Here is a 24,728-nt window from a genome sequence, read left to right on the forward strand (position 1 = left end):
GGCCTTTTGTCTGGGGGGGGGGGGTTGGGAACCCCTGATCAGAGTAATCAAATCTTCAGCCATCTTAGGCATCTGTTTCTTAGGCATGGGGTCTTTTAGGTTTTAAAAGAGTCTTAAGCTTAGCACAAGATTTTATGGTGAGAGTAGTCTGTCTAAAGACACCTTCTGTAACCGAAGGTGTTTCCACAGCACAGGCTTCTCCTTCTGCAATGCTGTTGGTAGGGCCTAAAGAAAATGGCTGCGTTGTCCTAGTACTCCCTGCTTGAGAATCCGAAGCGGTCTGGGGTTCCAATTCTGCGGTCGTCAGGGGCTGCGTAGGCGCCTCACTGAAAAACGGAGAATCAGCGACCGGGCCAGCAGAGGCCTCGGAGTCTGGCTTGGATCTAGGCTGCCTGCCTTTATCTTTGCGGTTTTTATGCACGCCGGTAGTCGGTTGCTCCGACGGCATAGTATAATTAAATTTCCTACCGTAGTGTTGAGCGAAATCAAAGCTTCGCTTTATAGTTCGCTTATTGAACCTAACACAAAACAGACAACCAGTGACGTCGTGCTCTGGGCCTAGGCAAGGTATACAATAAGAATGAAAGTCTTTATGAGGTGTTTGCTTCCCACAAGAAATGCAATTGTTAACTTTTTCTGACATCGGACTGAGGCAAGAAAAGGTTCCCCAACGGGGTACTTAGCTTTGAAAACTTCAGACTGAAACTTGAATCGAAAATCTCAAGTGTCGACCGACCGGCACTTGCGAACTGCTTCTGCTTCGGGCACCGCGCGGCAAGAAAGACTGGAGAAAATGGTGTCGGATACCTCTTAAATACCCCTGGTGCACTGACGTCAGGGAAGAAGCGACAGCAACAGACACCGGACCAAGACTTTGGAACTCAGGCTGACTGCGGGACCACCCGACGACAAGATAACCCAAGTGTGATGTGTCAGAAAAATATTCATTTTTATACATGTCTAATGCTTATTAGAAGCTAAAATGGTTAACACATTTTCATTCTATTTTTATGTACAAGCTTAATTCTGTATGAAATTATAAGATGACTTTTCAAACCACAGTATGCTTTCTGAAACTGCAAGATGCACCCTGACCTAGTATTTGCTAGCACAGCAAAATTCATGTTTATGCCTTTTGGAAATGTACTGAGAAGCAGGTGATTATCTGCTAGGTCAGGAAAATGTATGAATAGTGTATGAATAGAACAATACTGTTTTCTTTCTTATGACTGAATATGAACAATCAGCTCTGTTCATGTTATGAGAACATGCACAGCTGCGGAAAAGAAGAGATACATAAGTTATGTCCTTACCATAACGTTCCATGTGAATTGTTCATCTCGCCTTTGTTCTTACACACAGGTTCGGAGCCGATCCTCGGCTCCAAGTCGGCCTCATCACCAGCTCCGCATCTTCAAGAAAGCTCGAGGCACAGTAATATCCCATGATCCTCAGGTGCTAACCCTCAGATCTAGTTTGCTATACCAGAAGAATCCCTCTAGAACTGTGTCCTGAACACTTAGAACAAACACTACACACTGTCTGGAACCCTGCCATCAAATAGAGGAGAAAAGATGCCATTCCTAATGCACAAGAATAAGCTGAATGCTAACAATATCTAGAGAAAGACTGAACAAGAATTCAGTCAAACCCGTTCTCCCAGACCGCAGGACGGGGGATGGAGGGGGGGGGAAATGTAAGAACAAAGGAGAGATGACAATTCACATGGATCGTTATGGTAAGACATAACTTCTTAATGTGAAATTGTTCGATCTCGCCGTTTGTTCTTACACACGGGTAGCGTCCCTAGCTCCTTTTTCCCTGGGTGGCTCAAGGGAGAACATTCCTGAGTACAGTGGAACCAAACGTCACCCTGTCCCTGGAGTTTTTGTCTAGTTTATAGTGGGCGATAAAAGTATGTGGTTTCTGCCCAAGTTGCCGCTGCACAAATGGTATCTAAAGGCAAACGAGCGGTATGGGCTGAAGAGGTAGCGATCGCCCTTGTAGAATGAGCTCTGGGTTTGAAAGGGAGCAATTGTTTCGATTCAGCATATACAAAATTTATGCAATGTGAGAGCCATTTGGAGAAGGTAACCTTCGTTATTGCCTGTCCTTTCCTTTGGTCAGCATACGAGACAAATAGCTGGTCTGACTTTCTGTATTCTTTTGTCCTGTGTAAGTAAAATCTCAGTTGCCTGTGGACGTCCAATTTGTGTAGTGTGTATTCTAACTTATTGGAATGGTTTTTGAAGAAGGTAGATAGTTCGATAGATTGGATTGATGTTTTGAATCGAACAAACCTTCGGAAGGAAGGACGGACTGGTGCGCAAGGTTTACTCTATCTGGGTGAAAAATCATGTACGGGGGTTGGATAGATAGAGCCTGCAACTCTGAAACTCTCCTGGCGGAAGTGATGGCAACCAGAAAGAGTGCTTTCCATGAAAGAAATTTTAACGGGGTTGTGGCTGCTGGTTCGAATGGGGGCAACATGAGTTGTGACAGCATGAGATTAACATTCCAAGGGGCTACTGGATTACGAAAGGGGGGACGGAGTTGAAAGGCAGCTTTCATAAAAGCTTTACAAAGCCTGTGGGACAGAAGAGAACTATCTCCCCGACCAACATGAAAATTGGATATAGCCGCCAGTTGTACCCTTATTGTGGACGTTGATGCACCTTCTTGAAACAGTGTGGTAAGGAAATCTAGTATCTTGTGTACTGGAGCCCCAAATGGATCTATACCTTGTTTGGAGACCCAGTGCGCAAAATGGTTCCATTTGCTGTTGTACAATTTCCTTGTAGACGGTTTGTGAGAAGATACAATAATTTGTTGTACTGCAGGGGATAGTAACTCCGACTTGGCTAAGATGGGAAGCGGAGCAGCCAAGCTGTCAGTTTGAGGGACTTGAGGAAGGTGTGATGAACTCCCAAAGAATGTGTCAACAGGTCTGGCTCCGGGTCCAGAATCCATGGTTCCTCCACTTTATGAGATTGAAGGAAGGGAAACCAGATTTGTCGAGGCCAGAATGGGGCTATCAGTATTATGGTCCTCTCCAGACGTTTGGCTATCAGTATTATGGTCCTCTCCAGACGTTTGGCTTTCTGCAAGAACCTAGGAATTAGTGGAACAGGAGGAAAGGCGTAAAGGAGACCCGGGGGCCACCAATCGTGTACCAGTGCGTCCCTGGGGACACCCCCCGGAGGGGGTAACAGGGCAAAGTAGATTCTGCATTTGGCATTCAATGGGGATGCAAACAGGTCGCAGCAAGGCTGGCCCCATCTGTGGAAGATCTCTTCTGCCACTTGAAGTTTGAGGGACCACTCGTGAGGGAACAGGATGGCTCTGCTCAGTCTGTCCACGATTACGTTGGAAGTCCCTGGGATGTGCGTTGCTATCAGAAAGCATCCGGTGGACTTTGCCCATTGCCAAATTCTGAGGGCCTCTCTGCATAACGGGCAAGATCTGGTTCCCCCCTGCTTGTTTATGTACCAGACTACTGACATGTTGTCTGTCTGAACTGTCACTGTTCCCTGAGGTGAGGACTTGTGAAAGTGTTGCAACGCTAGAAACACTGCCCTCAGCTCTAGGACATTGATGTGCAGGTTGTACTCCAAGTTGGACCATTGACCTTGGACTGTTTGCCCCTGAAAAAATCCCCCCCACCCTATCAGGGAAGCGTCCGTGGTTAGAGTTGCTACTGGACTTGGTAACACAAATAGTCGTCCTAGTGTTAGATCTTGACTGTGTATCCACCACAAGAGATCCTTTTTGCAAGAGTTCGTGATCAAGATTTCGTGAGATAGTGGAAGCTGTCGATAAGACCACTGGGCGAATAGCATCCATTGAAGAATCCTCATATGCATCCTGCCTAAGGGAACTACGATAAGGGAGGCTGCCATCAAGCCTAGTACTCTTAATATTTGTCACGCAGGGACTCTCTTGCTTTGGAGAAGCACCAAGATTTGATGTCTGAGGTCTGACACTCTTGGTGGGGGGAGAGTAACTCGAGCCAGGGAAGTGTCTAGCTGTGCTCCTATAAATAAGATACGCTGTGATGGCGATAAGACAGACTTTCCAAAATTTACCGTTATGCCTAGCGAGGAGCAGAGGCTGATGGTGTAATCCCTGGCTTGCAGAAGACTATACTCGGTGGTGGCGGATAGGAGCCAGTCGTCTAGATAAGGAAACACCCGGAATCCCCTTCGTCTCAAGTGCGGTGCTACTACTGCCATGCATTTGGTGAACACCCTGGGGGCTGAGGTGAGACCAAAGAGCAGAGCGCGAAACTGGAAATGACTGGCTCCCAGCCGGAAGCGCAGATGATCTCTGGATGCCCTGGCCATCTTGATATGGTAGTACGCGTCTTTGAGATCTATAGAGCACATCCAGTTGCCCTCCTGCAGAAAAGGAAGGATTGACTGTAGCGTGACCTTCCAGAACTTTTCCTTTTTCACGAAGGCATTTAATTTGCTGAGGTCCAAAATTGGCCTCCAGTCCCCTGTTTTCTTTGGAACTAAAAAGAACCTCGAGTAAGTTCCAGATCCTATTTGGTCCGCCGGGACTGGGTGGATGACTCTGTTTTCGAGCAACCTTCTTATCTCTACGGTTGCCTGGTCTCGCAGACTGGGTGGAACGTCTGGGAGCTTTTTGGGGTTGGGTGACATTCTGATGAATGGAATGTTGCAGCCTCTGGTAACTATGCTTTTTACCCAGGAATCTGATGTATGATTTAGCCAGGCCTCTGGGTATAAGGTCAAGTGACCCCCGACTGCCTCCAGAGTAGGACAGTCGGGCCTGCACTCAGGAGTGCTGGAAGGGCTTCCCAGAGAAAGTATCTCTGTCGCCCTGATTTTGCGGACCCCCTCTGCCGGCTGGGTGGCGTCGTCCATTTCTTCCCCCTCCTCTGCCTCTGGAGGGGGCCTCACTTTGGGTGGGCTAAAAGGATCCCAGAGTCTTTCGGAACCACATTTTTCCGCCTCGTTGCCCTTTGGGGTAGGGTCTAGATGGGACAGAAAAACGGAACCCTACGGCAGACAGGGTCTTCCCTTCTTGTTCACACCTCGTGAGAGTCTCCTTTACTTTGGGCCCAAACAAGGAGGCACCATCAAAGGGGGTGTTGGCAAAGGAAGACTTGAAGGCTTCCGCAAAGAAGCATAAGCGCAACCAGGATTGCCTCCTTAGGGCGATCGCTGAAGCTGCCGCTCTACTCGACCCTTCGGCTGCGTATGAAATCAGCCTCATGGACGAGTTCACTATGGAGTTTAGGGTGTTAAGTTGCACTGTCACTTTCTCGGCGACAGCAGCATCTGTGTTTCCCTGGAGAGCATCTCCCAGTTCCTTAATGAGATCTCTCTGTAAACGCATGAAATGCGTAAGGTAGTTGAGCGATCGGATGGAAAAAGTCACAGAACTAAATATGCACTTCCCATACCTGTCCATCATCCTAGAATCCTTATTAGGGGGATGGACAGAGGAAGATGATTCAGACATCTCCTTCTTAGTGGCTGCCGCCATCACCATAGTATCCACGGGAACTCCTTTTGTAAGGTAAGATTTGTCCTGGGGGGCTTGCGGGGGACTGGTTCCACTGTATCGGGCGTTTCCCAAGCCCTCCGGGCTATTAGATTCATGAGTTTGTCAAATGGTGGGGTCACCCAGGAGGTAGAAGGTTGAGCCCCAAATGCCTTCAGCAAGACCGATTCATCCACAGAAGGGGAAAGGGTTTGCCAGTCTCCCCTCTGTTTCAGGATTTCCAAAATGTCTGCAAACGGGAAATCTTCAGAGGGGGACCATGGGGACCCTTCTGTTTCATTTAAATCGGTATCAGATGTGAGAGATTCCTGGGGGGAATCAATGTGCCTCCTCTTGCACAATCGTTTCCTCGGAACATCCTCAGCAGGGGCTTCTGGGGATGCAGCCGAAGAACCAGTGTCGCCCTGTGGGGCTGTCTGAGGCATTGGGTCTCGACGCTTGGTAGGGGCCGAAGGCACAGAAGCAGAACGCGGACCTTTTGGGGAAGGAGAAGAAGATACTGATGATGTATGTGTCTGATCAGACAAGACCTTCCTCATGATGTCGAAGGCACCGGTGCCCCGATCCAAGGATCCGACCCAATCTGAAGAAGGTGGTCGTTTTTCCGGAATCGGGACCACGGGCTCCGACACAGAGGACCGATCCGAACTGATCTGAGCTGAGGCGCCGAGGGGAAGAGTCGGAACCGACATCTCGGTTCGACTGTCCCCCCGGAACCTAGGAAAGATATTCGGCTCCGAGACTCTCCAGCTGGTTCCGAAGGAGCCGAGGTCAACGGGGCTGATAGCGCTACTGGAGGCTTCGGCACTGAAGGCACTACGATCATCGGTTCTTCGATTCCTAGCTCCGATGACTCGATGGGTCTCGGAGGAGGAAGTGTCGAGGGGACAGGAATAGTCTTGAGTTTCTAAACCAGCTGGGATGAAACCTCGATTAGTTTGGACAGAGCCGAGTTCTCCATAAGCTTCTGTACCACTCGGTCCACATCGGAGTCGGAAAGCGGCCTCGAAGAACAGGTCGAAGGGGCTGAAGACGTCACCGAGCGAAGGATAGAAGGCGGTGGTACCTCTGACACCGGCTCCAAGACCTGAGTCTCGATCAGAGATAAATGCTCGACGCTTGGCACCGAGGTCATAGGAGCCGGCGTCCAAATCTGGAAAGAGGTGCTCGGAGCCGATGACTTGGGCTCCGACACTCTTGAAGACTTCGACCCCTTCGAAGACTTGGATACTTGTTCAGCCTTGTCCAGGGCCTCTTGAAATTCGGGTTTAAGCAACCCTCGGTCAACCAACTTCCTGCGTCTTTCCAGCATGAGCCTCCCACTAAAGGAATGACAAATGGAACAGTCTTCCTGCAAGTGGAGAGGACCAAGACAGTAGATGCAGGATGAGTGGTTATCAGTAATGGACATCATCTGTCCACACTGACATCTCTTAAAGCCTGATTTGGCTTTCTCTGACATTTTGAATATATAGTATATATCCAAAAACACAGCACACAAAGAAACACATTATATAAATCTATGTGTAAAAATTTAAAAGTCTAGAATAATAATAATAATTATAATAAACCAACAGTTTAATTCTAACCTAGTATATTATAGAAAATCCAAAACACAGCACACTTTTATATATATATATATATATATATATATATATATATATATATATATATAAAGAATTATGTAAAATACTGTCAATCCTGACAGAAAAAAATGCAGGCCTTAACTAGTAAAAATTAAACTATCTAATCTACCTAAATACACTCTCAAATAACACTGCTATACTATATTACTTATTTTAAAAACACTAAGAATTAACTATAAGTCTACTAAATGAAAAGATATAGAAAAAATATAGAAAAATATACTGGCCTGAGCCTCTCATATGCGATCTGCTGCTAGCGGCAAACTAGATCTGTGGGTTATCACCTGAGGATCATGGGATATTACTGTGCCTCGAGCATTCTCAAAGATGCGGAGCTGGTGATGCGGCCGACTCGGAGCCGAGGATCGGCTCCGAACCAGTGTGTAAGAACAAACGGCGAGATTGAACAATTTCACATGACTGCTTGAAGACTCTGTACTTGCTCTGTGCTCAAATTAGCTACAGTACCTAGAATGGTAACATAACATAGTGGGAAGCTGTACCTAACCGGTGGTCACCAAGGCCACGTTGTTTTTCTTAGGAAGTTTTTCATAAAATTGATAGTGCAAGCAGAAAATCATAAACAAACAGTTGCTATGTAATGATGATGTTAAAACTTGTGATTTCTTATGTCAGCTTGGTATGCAATGTCTTATTAGAAAATGTATAAAAATCTCTGCACTTCCTGATTTTAGTTAGACAAACTCTGTATTAGCACGTTTTTGTCTCCTTGCTGCAAGATTAAAGTGCCTTAACCTGATCATTTTTAAAGTTTATTTTTCCTATGACAGATTGGTCCTTCAAGCCGGAAAACTCTTGCTCTAGCTCAGGTCAGATGGGCCCGGTGGCATGAAACCATACGGGGAAGAGGCCACATCGGTTCTTCTGCTTTGAAAGACCTCCGACTGAATTGTCGTTCAAAAGAGGTCAGCCACGGTTTCTGATCTGCGATTGGAGGATGAGTCAACAGATCCGGTGAGACGATCAATCACGGAGGCTCAGGTAAGGAGGAATTTACCTTTTCTTTGTTTCAGATCAAGGACTTGTTACAGTATTTGTTTTTGTCAGGGAGATTTTATGTAAATCAGGGACAAAAAATATTGCTGTCTTGTCATAGATCAGGGAAACAGGATAGGTAGGCAGTTATTCTAGATAAACTGTGAAGAAGTAAAAATTGTGGTACCACATGATAAAAAGGGTTACGTAACAATTTCTAACTAAGTTAAGACAACATGGGAAGTAAGTGCACAAAAAGTTCCCGAGATCCGCCTTTAACCGAAGACGCGAAATATATGCAATTACAGCGAGCCGAAAATGTTAGGTACTATACGAAATGGGTTAATAAATACAAATTTGATGGCAAATTAGATAAACCTTCACTTCTGAAACTTGTCAAACAACTTAAAACAGACGCAAAAGATCAGGTAAAAAAGCAACGTCAATTGGGAGTTCCTCAGGCACACAGGTGGCTTGAGGAAGCAAACCGCCGGGAACAAAAGAATAAAAATTCAAAAGCAATGTTTTTAGATAAAGAAGACAATAACTTGGTAATAACATCGGCCCCTCTGACCCCTCCGCTTCCCTTACCAGAATATGAAGCGAGTAGACAAGCTGATCCACCTCCGCTATATCCAGCTGTCCCTGCAAAATCAAAACCGTTTGTCAGAGATCCTGTCGAGACTAGGTCTCGAACACGCAACTTAAGAGGGGATATTGAATTGTATGAAATAAATAAAAATTCACGAGCTATGAGTGAAGAAGAGATATCCACTCAAAGAAGTACCAAATCCACAGGCAGGACAGGACCCAACTCTTTTAGTATATAGACAGTGGACACCGGAAGACATCCGGAAAGCCACAGAGGGAATTCCCCATCCGAAAGTTAATTTTAGAAAATTCTTAGAAGACTTACAGGGCATGAGGTTAAGTTACCATTTAAATGGAGAGGAAGTAGAGAAAGTAGTCAGACAAATCGTAGGTCCAGATTGGCACATGATCAGTGGCAACTGGAATCCCCATGACGCAAAACATAGGCCACTCCCACATAGTAACGCAGAATTGGATAACAGAGTGAAAGGTCTGACAGACCGAATCTCTGAGAAATGGAAGCCTAGGGCTGACTGGACTTGTATGCCAGATTATTAGAAAGTTTTAATAACCATTGTGGAGTGCAGGTACCTGAAGACCAAGCACATGATTCCCCATATGAGCAGCAATTAAAGAATGCATTTTTGAAAGGCAGTATTGCACCCATTAGCAGCTTTATTACAAAGCACATGGTAGATCATCATACAAGTAGATTACAGTCATTACTTGAATATGCAAGACATGCCGAAAGGCATTTTAACAGCAAAAAGAAAAAGAAAACTCAAGTATTTGCAGAAGACGACGGATCAGAAGTCTTTGTAGTACAAACTGGGAAGAAGGGTAAGAAAAATACCCAGGGAAACAAACAATCTGATAAGCGATCAGAGGAGTTTGAAGAGAGCAAGAAAAGGGGTGAATGTTTTAAATGCAGAAAAAAGGGACATTTAAGCAAGGGATTGCAGGCAAAATAAAAAGGTAACCACAGAAGACAAGGAGGGTGAGGACTGACTATATGATAGTCAAGAATCACTAGAAGGGAATAACCAAGAAAAGACAAATGCAAATGTGATAGAAGAAATAGAGGAAGTACAAGAAATCACCAATGGTAAAGAAAATGAAATATTAGACTTAGCATTATTGAGCCTTGAGCTCTACTTAGCAGACACAAAACCGGAAGTTACACTTCTGGTAGAGGGGAGGGAAGTTAAATTCCTGTGCGATTCAGGGGCTTCACGGACCCTGATACATCCTTCCAAACTACCAGAAAAGTCAGAATCACTTGATTACATATTAGTGAAAGCAGCTAATGAACAGCTGTATCGGGAGCAACTCTCCCACAACATAGCAATAACTGACCCTGTTTCAGGGATGACCCAGAAAAGCAAAATTGTTGTTTCTGCAAAATGCCCAGTGAATCTTTTGGGCAGAGACCTTATGCAGATATTTGGCATAGCAGTAGTTCCAACTATGCAGGGTATGGAAGCACAGCGACAAATGGATACTTTTGTGGTGCGACCGGAGGGTGAAACATTTTACTGTTACAGCCAGGACTTGGTTACAACTGGTCAGGGGCAGTAACCGAAGAACTGATGAACGTAGCCATCAGTAAATCCCCCTCCCTTGACACTGATAAACAGCATTTGTTGCATTGCACTCTATATTACTGTAGCAAACCAGGACCTGATAAAGAATATGAGCAAGAAAGTACAGTTTTGTACCTACCATAAATGTAGATGTCCGATAGGAATGCATCTGCAGTCCTTACAAATGGGTTGTCCTGTCGTCAGGCAGCCCTTCGGTCGGCCGGATTCCAAAGTCTGGGTCTGGCCTCGGCTGGTGTCGCACTTCATCCGACGTCATAGCTGCAGTTTTTCGGGTATAAAGGCATCAGTCGACGCCATTTTCCTCAGTGTTTCTTGCCCCAGATGCCAGGTGCCCTCTAGGAAGGCTAAATTTGGATAAATGCCAATGATTCCAAATAGTAGAGAGCAAACAAAACATAAGCATGTATGTACATATATACAAACAAATACACCATAATAGATTCTCCCAGCTAGCTATAAGATGGGCAAATACCCTAGTACCACCACAGAGGGGAAAGGAGGGTGGGTAATCCTGACTGCAGATGCATTCCTATAGGACATCTACATTTATGGTAGGTACAAAACTGTACTATGTCCTTCAAGGATGCATCTGCAGTCCTTACAAATGGGTAGAATACCATAGCCAAACTGGGGGAGGAGGAAAAATAATTTTATGGTCTAGTTAAGATCCCTTGCAAAACAGCAGTGGCAAAACCTGCTCGGGATCTAGAGTATAAAGGTAAATTATAATGCTTGGCAAATCTATGCACGGAGCTCCAAGTAGCAGCCTCTAAAATGTCCTTGGTAGCCACTCCTCGTAGGAAAGCTGTGGTAGTGGCTGTAGCCCTTGTAGAGTGAGGCCTGATGTTTTCTGGAGTTTTCTTTCCATGGTAGGAGTAACAAAATCTAATGCAATTTCCTATCCACTTAGAGATTGTCTGTTTTGAAATTGCTTTTCCTTCCATTCCTGTTGCATATGCTACCAGTAGCTGGTCAGTTTTTCTATTGCCCTTGGTCCTGTCCAGGTAGTAGCGTAATTGTCTATGTACATCCAAGGTATGCAACAGTCTTTCTCCCCTGTTCTGTGGGTTGGGGAAGAACGTAGGTAGGTGGATAGCCTGATTTAAAGATACTCTGGAGACCACCTTAGGCATAAAAGTAGGATTTGTTCTCATGGAAACTCTATCTTGATGGAAGATCAGGAAGGGTTGTACTGCCACCAATGCCTGTAGCTCAGATACCCTTCTTGCTGAAGTGATTGCCAGCAGGAAAGCAGTTTTCCATGATAAGTATTGTAATTCTGCTGTTGCTGCTGGTTCGAAAGGAGGAAGTGTCAATTTTTCTAGCACAAAGTTCAAGTCCCATGCTGGCAATGGTGGCTTCCTAGGAGGTTTTACATTTTTAATTCCTCTCAGAAACTGCCTGAGCAGAGGATGTGAGAAGACTGGAGGATCCAAGTTGTATTCTGCTGAAATAGCTGATGCATGAATCTTAATGGAAGAATAGGACAGGCCTTTGTGGAAGAGCTCTGCCAAGTATTCCAGGATGTTGGCTATGTTTACCAGTGACACATCTTCTCCTTTGCAGTACTCCAAATGAGATATCTTTTCCATTTAGCTGAATAATTTTTCCTTGTTGAGGGTCTGAGCCTCCAGGATAATGTCTTTAACCCTTTGGGATAAATTTGGGTTAATTGGTCTTACGCAATGTTCCAGGCAGTCAGCTGCAGAGTTTTCAGGTTTGGATGCAGGATGTTGTAGTTGTTCTGTGTTAACAGCAAGGGAACCAGGGCTAGGGGCCATATTTGTTCCCGAGACATGCTCCTCAGTAATGGGTACCAATGTTGTCTTGGCCAGTCTGGAGCTATCAGAATGATCCTTGGACGGTCCTCTTTGATCTTCAATAGCACCTTGTGCATCAAAGGAAGTGGTGGGAATGCATATGCTGTCAGGTTTTTCCAACTGAAAGACAGGGAGTCCACCTTCCAAGCAAGTGGGTGGTACGTCCTTGTGCAGAATTTCTTTAGTTGGTGATTGCGTGGGGATGCAAATAAGTCTATTTCTGGGAGTCCCCATTTTCTTGTAATGGTTTTGAAGATGTCCGGGTGCAGCATCCATTCGTGGGCATCCGTGGTAGTCCTGCTTAATATGTCTGCTAGAATGTTTTCTTTTCCTGGTACAAAGATTGCTTGTAACTGAATGTTGTAGCTCAGGGCCACATTCCAGAGGTCCAGTGCCATCCGGCATAGAGGGTACGAATGTGTGCCTCCCTGTTTGTTGATGTACCACATAACTGTGGTGTTGTCTGTCCTTATCATCAATTGACCCTGTTGAAGAAATGGTCTGAATGTCTGAATTGCCAGTTTTACTGCCAGCATTTCCTTTAGATTTATGTGTAGGTGCAGCTGGTCTTGAGTCCATAAACCTTGTATGCACTTGTCCAGCATGTGGGCCCCCCAACCGAGGTCTGAGGCGTCCGTCGTGATGGTTTGGCTTGGTTGAGTGCTGTGGAAGGGCAGTCCTGTGTCTGATTGACAGGCCTGGGCCCACCATTGGAATTCTTGCTTCAGGCATGGAATTATTGGAATTTGGGTTTCTAGGCTGTGCTTGTGTTGAGACCATAAATTCCTTGGGTACCACTGTAACTTTCTCATATGCAGTCTGGCATGTGGAACTAATATTATGCAGGATGCCATGAAGCCCAAGGCTTGCAGGACTTTTCTTGCTGTTAGATGGTTCTGCTTTGTTAATGCCAAGAAGTAGAGAGGTAGTTGCTCCTGTTTTTCTACTGTTAGGAATGCCATTTGTTTCGATGTGTCCAGCTCTGCACCCAAAAAGGTTATCCTTTGGGATGGTATCAGCCTTGACTTTTTCATATTGACTGTGTATCCCAGGGCTTGTAGTAGGTAAATGACCCTTTTCAAGTCTTCTGCTAGCTTGTTTTTGTTGTCCGCTTGTATCAGGCAGTCGTCCAGGTAAGGGTAGATTTGGATTCCCTGAAGCCTGCAATGAGCAATTACTGATGCCAGGCATTTCGTGAACACTCTGGGCGCAGTAGATAAGCCAAAGGGCAATGCTGAGAATTGATAATGCTCTGATCCTGCAAGAAATCTGAGGTATCTTCTGCAATTTGGTCGTATGGGGACGTGCAGGTATGCCTCCTTGAGATCTAGAGTTACCAGCCAAGACTCCTTGCCCAGCATGGGAAGAAGCTGCTGTAGAGTCAGCATTTTGAATTTTGGAACAATGAGGAATGTGTTTAAACTGGACAGGTCGAGAATAGGTCTCCATTTGCTTTCTTTTCTTGGTACCAGGAAGAGTCTGGAGTAAAATCCCTTTCCTTTTTCCATAGATGGTACCTTTTCCACAGCTCTCATCCTTAACTGAGATATTTGTTTCAGAGCTTCTGCCTTTTGATTTGGAGGTAGGTTTGGCATTGCTCTCTTCCCTGGCAGAGTATGGAAATGAAACCTGTAACCTTGGTCTATTGTCTGCAAAATCCACTTGTCTCTTGTGATGTAATGCCAGTTTATTGAAAATAAGGCTAGCTTCCCGCCTAAGGGTGCTTCTAGTTGTTCCCTGGTAGGCGGCGCCAGAGCCAAGTCACTGTGATTGTCCTGTAGTTGTGGTGGTGGCTGTGTCTGTGGCTGTACCTCGCTGGTTGTTACCCTGCCACTGGCGTCCCCTGTAGGCACCCCTGGATTGGCTTCCGCCTCTTGAACGCCTATTCCTGCCTCTCTGAGCTCTGGAGGAGTCTGGAAAGGACCAATTCTTGGAGGGCCAATTCCTGCTAAACCTTGGAGGTTGGACCTGTAAGAAATCTTTCACTGTTTGGACAGATTTTGCCTTCTCTTCCATCTTCTTCAGCACCTGTTGTGCAGGAGAGCCAAACAAATTGATCTTATCCATGGGAGCATCTAATAGTTTTGATTTGACATGGTCTGGTAAGGCCTGTTCTTTTAACCATGCATGCCTTCTGATAACTGTGCCAGTCATGGCTGATCTAAAGGAAGCCTCCAGTGCATCATAGCCGCATTTTAAAGAATGGTTACTGACTTGCTGAATGTTATGTACCATTTCCTGAACAGATTTTTTGTCTAATGGTTCATCTGAGGACAGCTTTTTGGTTAACTGGTCTAGCATAAATTCTTGATACTGGATCATGTGAAATTGACAGTTCAAGGCCCTAGCTGAAAGAGTAGCAGAAGTGTAAACTTTTTTACCCCATCTCTCTAAGGACCTGGATTCCCTTTCAGAGGGAGGGTTTTTGGCAGAGGTAGCTGCTATAGCCTTAGGTCCCTGGGAGATAGTCTCGATCTGCAAAGGAGCCTTATACAAATGGTAATGCGTGTCCGGGACCCTGTAGTACCTATCGGGCTTAGCAGGGGCGGAGGTAGTGAATCAGGAGCAGTACAAGCATCATTAAATGCATCATCTACAACAGAAAGAACTGGAGGTATGGCTAAAGGCCTATGTTGTGGTAAATGCAGAAAGGTTCTAAGCCTTTTCTGGAGTCTGAAAATCCTGGCCCTGCCACTGAAATTGTTCCCTCATAGCATGCAAGGTTTCCCCAAAGGAAAATTCCTCAGGCGGAGAGGCAGAAGGGATGGATTCTTCAGCATCAGAGTCTTCATAAGGGGAGAAAGGAGCCTCTGGAGGGTCTGTATTATCTGAATCATCAGAGGAATCATCTGTAGAAACTGGCTCAGGGGGCTCTGCTCTAGGCCTCTTCTCTGGAGGTGGGTGAGAGGCCCTGTCTGGTTGAGGTTGGGAACCCCGGATTAAAGAAATGAGATCCTCTGCTAAACTAAGCATCTGTGAACTAGAGCTAGGCCTGTGAGAGGGGGTCTTAGCAGGCACAGATTTAGTAGCTTTAGCTGCTTTAGCCCTGGCAAATGCCTTAATGGACATGGCTGCAGGTGGCCTAGCAGCTCCACGTGCAGGGGGTGAAATATCCAAGGGAATAGTGTCAGATAATTCCTGAGAAACTGCAACAGCAGGTGGAATTTCAGAAGCCGATTCCACCAAGTTGGAAGAGGCCTCGGTAGAAGGTAAGTTTTCGGCTGAAGGAAGAACCGCTTGCTCGGTTTCAGCCGAAACCGAGACACTCGCGGTTGGCTTAACCACGGTTTCGGCCGAAACCGCGGACCGCGAGTGTCGGTCCTTTCCTGCGCTTTTTAGATATTTGTGTAGTCGGAGGATCCGACGGCATAATATAAGCAAAATCGGAGCCGAAAAACTCCTCAGCAAATTCCGACCGACGTCTAAGCGTCCGTCGGTTAAAAGAAGCACAGGCTAGACAAGCTGCTACGTCGTGGTCTGGGCCTAAACAAGGTAAGCAGTAAGAGTGGAAATCTTTATGAGGTATTTGTTTCCCACAAGTTAAACAGTTATTCACTTTTTCTGACATCGGCTGAGGCAAGAAAGAGTCCCCAACGGGGTACTTAGCTTTTTAGAAGTCTTCGGTAGTAGTAGAAGTATTCGGTAGTAGTAATCTCTGGTTCTGACCGACCGGCACTTGCGAACAGCTTCTGCTTCGGGCGCCACGCGGCAAGAAAGACTGAGGAAAATGGCGTCGGCTGATGCCTTTATACCCGAAAAACTGCAGCTATGACGTCGGGTGAAGTGCGACACCAGCCGAGGCCAGACCCAGACTTTGGAATCCGGCCGACCGAAGGGCTGCCTGACGACAGGACAACCCATTTGTAAGGACTGCAGATGCATCCTTGAAGGACATCTGTTTAGAAACCATGCTAACAGATTAGTATTACGTAATCTGTACTGGGACACAGAAGGAAACAGTGTAGTTAGCTGTTCACTGCCCCAGGAATTCCTAGCCCTTTACAAATCTAATCGATTATCACATGTTAGTTTAACTAAAGACAAGAATGTGAAGTGGGCAGACTTAGGAGAAAAAGTCACAAGGTGGGAAAAACAAACAGAATTGGAACTTTCAGAACAGGGAGTACAAAAGCAGAAGTTGAATTGGATAACACAGACACACCCAGCTGTGCACTTACAGGCAAGTGAGGACAGCTGATTAGCACTCTTACTAGAAGAGGAAGAGAATGCCTTACGAGACATACCAGAAACTCTCTAGTCAACAGGGAAATCAGATGTAGGACTTATTCGTACAGCAGGACCAGTCACTATCACGCCAAAGTCAGCATTTAGACCTCAAAAGAGACAGTATCCCTTAAGAAAGGACGCAGAAGTAGGAATCAAACCTATAATAGCAGCCTTACTTAAGGAAGGAGTATTGATAGAATCTTCCGATTCACCCTGTAATAAACCCTTATTTCCTGTTAGGAAAGCAAATGGAGAATGGCGTATGGTCCAAGATTTACAAGCTGTAAATGACACAGTAATACCTAGAGTCCACACACTTTATTAAATGATTTGAAACCTCAACAAAAGTATTTTTCTGTGGTAGATATTAGCAATGCATTTTTCTCAATACCGATACACCCTGACAGCCAACACTGGTTTGCATTTACATTTCAGGGAAAAAGGTATACATACACGCGACTACCACAGGGATATTGTGAGAGCCCAACAATATTTGTACAAGAAATGGCAAGTAACCTGGCGGGATTTATCCCACTGAAAGGCAGCCAGATTTTACTTTATGTAGATGACATTCTGCTGGCAGCCCCCACCCAGCAAGAATGCAAAGAAGATACCATAGCATTACTACAATTTTTAGCTACTCAAGGACACAAAGTCAACAAAAACAAACTGCAACTTTGGAAAAAACAGGTTAAATACCTGGGATATGTAATATCCAAAGAAGGTAGAATATTAGATGAAGACAGAAAAACAGCAATATTACAAGCACCCAAACCAACTACCAAGAAGGAAATTATGTCCTTCCTAGGTACAACTAATTTTTTTCGGAGTTGGATTCCAAACTATGCCTTGGAATCTGCTCCACTGACCAACTTGATATTCAAGAAACCTACGGCAGCACAAGATTTATTACAATGGACACCAGAAGCAGAATCAGCTTTCTGCAAATTGAAACAACTGATAGCTTCCTCATTAGTTTTAGGATTACCAACTATCAAACGATTTTTCCAAACTGTAGATTGTAAGCAGGGTTATATGACATCAGTGTTAACACAGCAACATGGGGACAAACAACGCCCCATAGCTTACTATTCATCACAGTTAGATCCATTGGCACGATCCTTGCCCCACTGTGTACAAGCAGTAGTCGCAGCTGCAATGGTAGTGCAGGCTTCAGCCTCAGTAGTGTTATTCCACCCTCTCACATTGAGAGTGCGTCACGCAGTCGTGATTATTTTACTGCAAGAAAAAGTAGCATATCTTTCTCCTGCTAGACATCTTTTCTGTATGACTATACTGTTGAGCCAACCTCATATGACAATTGAACGATGCACAACTTTGAATCTGTCAACCTTGCTCCCAACCCCTGCAGATGGCAAACCACACTGCTGCCTGCAGGGGATTGAGCAAAAGACACTGCCTAGAAAAGATCTCACGGATGTTCCCTTGGATGATGCCGAGGTGACACACTATGTGGACAGCTCGTGTAGGAGGGGTCCTACAGGACAGAATCTAGTGGGGGTATGCAGTAGTTTCTGATACTGAGATTTTAGAAGCAAAGTCTTTACCACACAACTTATCTGCACAAGCAGCAGAATTGATTGCTTTAACAAGGGCATGTACCTTGGCAAAGGATAAATGTGTAAACATTTTTACTGACAGCCAGTACGCTTTTTCTACTGTACATGTTTTTGCGCAGCAGTGGAAAAATAGAGGAATGATAACATCTACTGGTAAACCAATTAATCATGCACAATTTATTTTAGATTTGTTAGAATCTATTCAGTTACCTCAGAAAGTAGCTATTTGTAAATGCGTAGCTCATACCAAACAGGATAGGATTTCAAAAGGTAATGCGAGAGCTGATACAGCTGCAAAGCAAGCAGCTTCAGAAGTATTTCTTTTGAGTGAGGAATTACAACCATCTGAGATTTTAGATTTAGAAATGTTAAAAACAATGCAGACACTTACTACAAATGTAGAAAAACAAAAATGGATAAAACGAGGAGCAATTCTTGAGAAAGGGCTGTACATCTCCAAAGAAAGAAAACCAATTTTACCATCTAACTTGTTTAGATATGCAGCTTTGTTGAGCCATGGGCAGTGCCATGTCTCAACAGGGGGGATGGTACAGTTAGTGAATCGAGTATTTACAACGTATGGATTTACAAACTACACAAAAAAATGTTGTGCAGCATGCCATGTTTGTAACAAGAATCATGCACAGGGGGCACTGAAGCCTAAGCAAGGGAGTTTCCCTACACCACCATATCCGTTCCACACTATCTGTATGGATTTTATAGAGCTAAACAAATGTGAAAATAAAAAGTACTGTCTTGTCATTATATATATGTTTTCCAAATGGGTGGAAGCTTTTCCGACTAAAAATCCAGATGCAGCTACTGTTGCAAAAGTCCTTGTTAAAGAAATTATTCCTAGATTTGGCATACCTGAAAAGATTTATAGTGACAATGGCACACACTTTGTAAATCAAACTATACAACAATTGAGCCGTTATTTCAGGATTTCTCTGAAAAACCATTGTGCATACCACCCCCAATCTGCAGGATTAGTAGAGAGGCATAATGGAGTTCTGAAAAACAAGCTTAGGAAATTGATTAGTGAGACAAAAAAAAAGAACTGGGTGCACTGCCTGCCTCTGGCACTGCTGAGCATGAGAACTGTTCCAAATGTAAAAGGGTTAACTCCTTTTGAAATTCTATTTGGGAGGGCATATTATACACCTCAATGGAAACCTCTCATGCCTGCAGACCAGGAGGCTGACAGTTTACTTGCAGAGTATATGAGGTGATTTTTGAATAACAAACTTCTGCAGTTAAATTCTGTTTCAGATGAAGAACAAGCCAGACCATCGGAAGCAGTGGTAGTCCCAGGCACGTGGGTCTGGGTGAAGGTTGTGAAGAAAAAGAATTGGAGTTCTCCAAAGTGGGAAGGACCATACCAAGTGCTACTGTCAACACCCACTGCAGTCAGGATCGCAGAGCAAGTGTCCTGGATTCATCTGACACACTGTAAATTGGTTAAAAACTTTGAACTGGACAAAAACCTTGTTACTGTTGTAGAACGAGAACAAAATGACCAGGTATAGAGCAAACAGAGATGCAGAACAACCTCAGAAAAATTGCATGATCATCCTGTTAGCTATACTGATAACAATGATCTTTTTGCTGTGGCCTTGCCTTTTTCCAGCCACACGAGTTGAACTGAACAAACGTGATGCATTACTTATAGACTGGCATCCAAACTTTAACACTTACCAAGCAATTAAAGGTGTGTATGCTGAGACTTTTAATGTTTCGTACTGCTGGATTTGCACAGCTATACCAACAGCATACGGGGGATTATTAATGACTGCTGTCCCCCTAGGGGTCAATGAGACCTAGAAAAACTTGATTTTTGATACTACACCTGTGAAATCACAAGACAAAATAGCATTGTACCTACCTGTTACACAAAAAGGAATTGTATGTTTTTATAAAAATGACACTATTCAGGTGGGTTGGAGCAACTGCAATGTGACTGTTTCTTATAAATGTTATATTAAGGCTAATAAGACAGAAACTATCTGTGATACAAACTATGACTAATACTTTGAGAAAATGAAGAGAACTGTTAGTGAAATACAACATAATCCTGTTCTTTTTAAGCAACTTTCTATTATTGACAAGAAAATGTTTCATGCAGGGCGAGCATATATCAATACTAAAGTAGAAAATTATTTTGTTTTTGGAAAAAAGGCCTACAAATGGCTACCTGAGAATTGGTCCGGCGGTTGTTTTTTGGGTTACCTGGTTCCGGCCATATGACACACTGCAGCTTTGCCTCAGGGAAAAATCTGAAACGTCAGAGAGGTCAGCAGTAAACCTAGAAGTCCAATCAAGAGACCCAAAAATACAGTGGGACGAATCGAAGCAGGGTGGAGAAACCATAACTCAGTGAAAAACAAAGATAAACTGACACATATGGACTTGAGTGACACTATTATAGCATGGGCAGGCATAGCCCCTGCATATGGCGCAGTGAAATCAATTTGGGAGCTGAGAAAACTGTCCAAACTTCTCGAAGTTATGAGCAAAACAACTTTTTCTGCTCTCGAATTAGTGACTGATGAATTAAATGCTATGAGAACTGTGGTACTTCAAAACCGCATGGCTCTTGACTTCACCCTAGCGGCGAGAGGTGGTACGTGCGCTTTAATCAAAGAACAATGCTGTTCGTATATTCCTGACAACCAGCATGAGATAAACGACCATCTTGAGGTGATCCAGCAAGTGTCGACCATGACCAAACCAGGCCCAAACCCTCAGACGGACTTTTTCCAGAATTTGTTTGGGGGGTGGGGTTCCAGCCTAATGAACATCCTGATTGCCATTTGTGGGGGATTACTCCTATTAGGAGCATGCATTTGTTGTGATATTCCCTGCATGAAAAGGTTAATCAAAGATTTTATAGACATATCAGTTTCTGAGACTTTGTATCAAAGTACTGAAATTGAAGAGTTATTGAATGCTTTCATAAGTCTAAACTAAATGACTCTCTCAACTGCAAATCCGGAATGGAAGAGGTTAGGAGAAGAAGCAAACTGTTTATGCTTTTGAAAATAGAATAAAAAGTATCAACAGGGGGAAAACGTCAGAAAAATATTCATTTTTATATATGTCTAATGCTTATTAGAAGCTAAAAGTGTTAACACATTTTCATTCTATTTTTATGTACAAGCTTAATTCTGTATGAAATTATAAGATGATTTTTCAAACCACAGTATGCTTTCTGAAACTGCAAGATGCACCCTGACCTAGTATTTGCTAGCACTGCAAAATTCATGTTTATGCCTTTTGGAAATGTACTGAGAAGCAGGTGATTATCTGCTAGGTCAGGAAAGTGTATGAATAGAACAATACTGTTTTCTTTCTTATGAGTGAATATGAACAATCAGCTCTGTTCGTGTTATGAGAACATGCACAGCTGCGGAAAAGGAGAGATACATAAAACAAAAAAGACTGCTTGAAGAATCTGTACTTGCTTTGTGCTCGAATTAGCTATAATACCTTGAATGGTAACATAACATAGTGGGAAGCTGTACCTAACCGGTGGTCACCAAGGCCACGTTGTTTTTCTTAGGAAGCACACACCTCCATTTAAAGACACCCTTCCCTATGAGATCCACATATTAACTGTAACATTTACTTCAACATTTTACAAGTAATGTCTTAAATATACTCTTACTAAAATATTTACCCTAAAATTCAAAATCAACATTATTTATTTCATGTATATTTTTAATGTCTTCATTCTGATGAAAATTAAAGCAGAAAATCATGAACAAACAGCTGCTATGTAATGATGATGTTAAAACTTGTGATTTGTTACGTCAGCTTGGTAGGCAATGCCTGATTAGAAAATGTATAAAAATCTCTGCACTTCCCGATTTTAGTTAGACAAACTCTGTATTAGCACGTTTTTGTCTCATTGCTGCAAGATTAAAGTGCCTTAACCTGAACCTACCATGTATTGATCATTTTTAAAGTTTATTTTTTCTATGACAGATGACCGCAGCAGGGTAACACGATGAACATCTAGGAAATCACTCCACTGGTCACCCACAAGTAAAATATAAAGTCCGTTTTATTAAGCGCTTTTTGTCTCTCTTTATAGGGAGACTTCTTCCAATAACAGACATGTACAAATGCAAAGTTTAAATAAAAAAGTCGTCAATCATGACAACACACACCTCTATTTAAAGACACCCTTCCCTATGAGATCCACATATTAACTGTAACATTTACTTCAATATTTTACAAGTAATGCCTTAAATATACACTTACTAAAATATTTACCCTAAAATTCAAAATCAACATTATTTCATGCATATTTTTATTTTTAATGTCTTCATTCTGATGAAAATTAAAATATTAAAATAATTTATCCTGCCCCATTCTGCCCACATGACAGCACCTTACAACCAGAGGGTATAGACTCACTCACACCTTTCATGAGCCTACCTCTCTAGATTTTTCAATTTAAGAATACACAGGATAGAATACACTTCATTCAATCCTGGAAAATGGCAGGCGTCTGTACGAAGCTGCCACCTCAATTCAAGATTCTCACAACATTAATGAATCAGGACCACCTCTTCCCTTTGAGTGTATGAGCATTTATATTATATTTCCAAAATGAAAAAAGAAAGTGCACTAACTAGACATGTTCAAGCATTTCCAGATCATTCATTCAAATGTAGGTCTATTGACTATGTGAATTCAAATGGAAGATGAGGGTAAGGTGGTACACACACAGCCTATCTAGATCTCGTCAAAGCTTGACACCATCCCCCACTCTGGAATTATAGACAAACTCACTAAACTAGGTATAAATCCCTATGCCACAAGATGGGTTGCCAACTAGCGCACTGACCAAATCCACACTGTGAAAGTAACAGACTCTAAATCCAACTTCAGACCAGTGACAAGTGGAGTACCACAGGGTTCAGTCCTAGGTCCTCTCCTGTTTGGTATTACAAGTACAGGCCAACACAGAAGGTCTTTGGCTAACAAAGTTTACAGATGACTGCAAACTAGGAGCCATAATCAAATCTCCTAACGATGTGGACATCCTACAAAAGGGTGTCACTGAGACAGATGCCTGGTGTCAAAGCCATGGCCTCAAGCTCAGTGCCAAAAAGTGCATTGTCATCCCTTTTGGTAAAAACTCTGTACCCATGAACTACCACAAAGGCGGTAGTCTAACACCGAAAGTGTGATAAGAGACCTTGGGACACAGGTGGACAGTAGTCTCTCCTTTGATAATCACATCGCCACAGTAGTCAGGAAATCCTTCTACATGGCACACATCACAAAAGGTTTCTCATCCAGGAAAAAGGAGGTCATTGTTCCCCTCTACGCATCACTCATTAGACCCATTATAGACTACAATGCCTCTCTTGGTATGTACCTCACAAGACATCTACAACAACTGGAAAGGCAACAGAAATACCTCACAAAGAGAATTACCGGCCTCAAACAGATGCCCTACGCAGACAGTCTCAAAAAACTCCAGCTTTACTCTGTCGCATATCGCCTACTCAGAGGCGATCTCTGCCTAACATACAAAGCTATGTCAAACCCAGAGCTGTTGGACATGCTCCACGTAAAGAAATCCCAATCCTTCCGAACTACACGCTCTAGGGACCTAAACCTTGTCACCACAATAAACAGAACATGCTGGAGGGATAGATTCCTATCTCAGAGACTTCCCACACCCTGGAACAAACTACCTATCTATATCAAACAAAGCTCCTCATTAGCACTCTTCAAGAAAAATCTTGATGTTTGGATGGGAGATAGGAAATTCACCCTGGGGATCACTTCTGTGGCTCTGCTCGACAGGGGTACAGGAAAATAATTTTCTTGGGTGACAAAAAACAGCTAGGCTTATATAGGCCCTAGGGCCAATAGCCTAGTACCTACCTATGAACCTATTAATGTTGGAGAAACTTGAACTGAGGTGGCAGCTTCGTACAGACACCTGACATTTTCCAGGACTGAAAGAAGTGTATTCTATCCTGTGCATTCTTAAATTGAAAAATCTAGAGAGGTAGGCTCATGAAAGGTGTGACTGAGTCTATACCCTCTGGTTGTAAGGTGCTGTCACGTGGACAGAATGGGTCAGGATAAATTATTTTAACATTTTAATTTTCATCAGAATGAAGACATTAAAAATAAAAATATACATGAAATAAATGTTGATTTTGAATTTTAGGCTAAATATTTTAGTAACAGTATATTTAAGGCATTACTTGTAAAATATTGCAATAAATGTTACAGTTAATAATATGCGGATCTCATAGGGAAGGGTGTCTTTAAATGGAGGTGTGTGTTAAGTGTCACATGATTGATGACTTTTTTTATTTAAACTTTGCATTTGTACATGTCTGCTATCGGAAGAAGTCCCCCTACAAGGACTTTATATTTTACTTGTGGGTGACCAGTGGAGTGATTTCCTAGCTTTTTTATCCAGTTTGTTTTTTTTTTTTGGCTTTTCTGGTGTTTACAGATATGGAAACACCTTGAATCCCTGCAGTCTTAAGTGAGCTGCCACCACTGCCATGCATCTGGTGAACACCCTGGGGGCTGTGGTGAGGCCAAAGGGCAGCACTTTGGACTGAAAATAACTGGCTCCCAGACAGAAGCGTAAATACCTTCTAGATTGTCTGTTCATTTTTGTGCGATAGACCTTCAGCATGTATACTATGGAGCACATCTAGTCATCCTTACCCAGGGGAGGACAAAATG

At 43.6% G+C, this 24,728-nt stretch overlaps 1 protein-coding gene across 1 annotated transcript in view; it reads right to left on the minus strand.

Moving 5' to 3' along the window:
• FUNDC2 (FUN14 domain containing 2) overlaps positions 1-24,728 on the minus strand; it is a 538,500-nt gene that overhangs the window by 433,334 nt on the left and 80,438 nt on the right. The window lies entirely within an intron of this gene.

Source organism: Protopterus annectens, chromosome 15.part0 (assembly GCF_019279795.1).
Source record: "Protopterus annectens isolate FY-2018-M chromosome 15.part0, PAN1.0, whole genome shotgun sequence".
Classification (NCBI taxonomy): Eukaryota; Metazoa; Chordata; order Ceratodontiformes; family Protopteridae; genus Protopterus; species Protopterus annectens.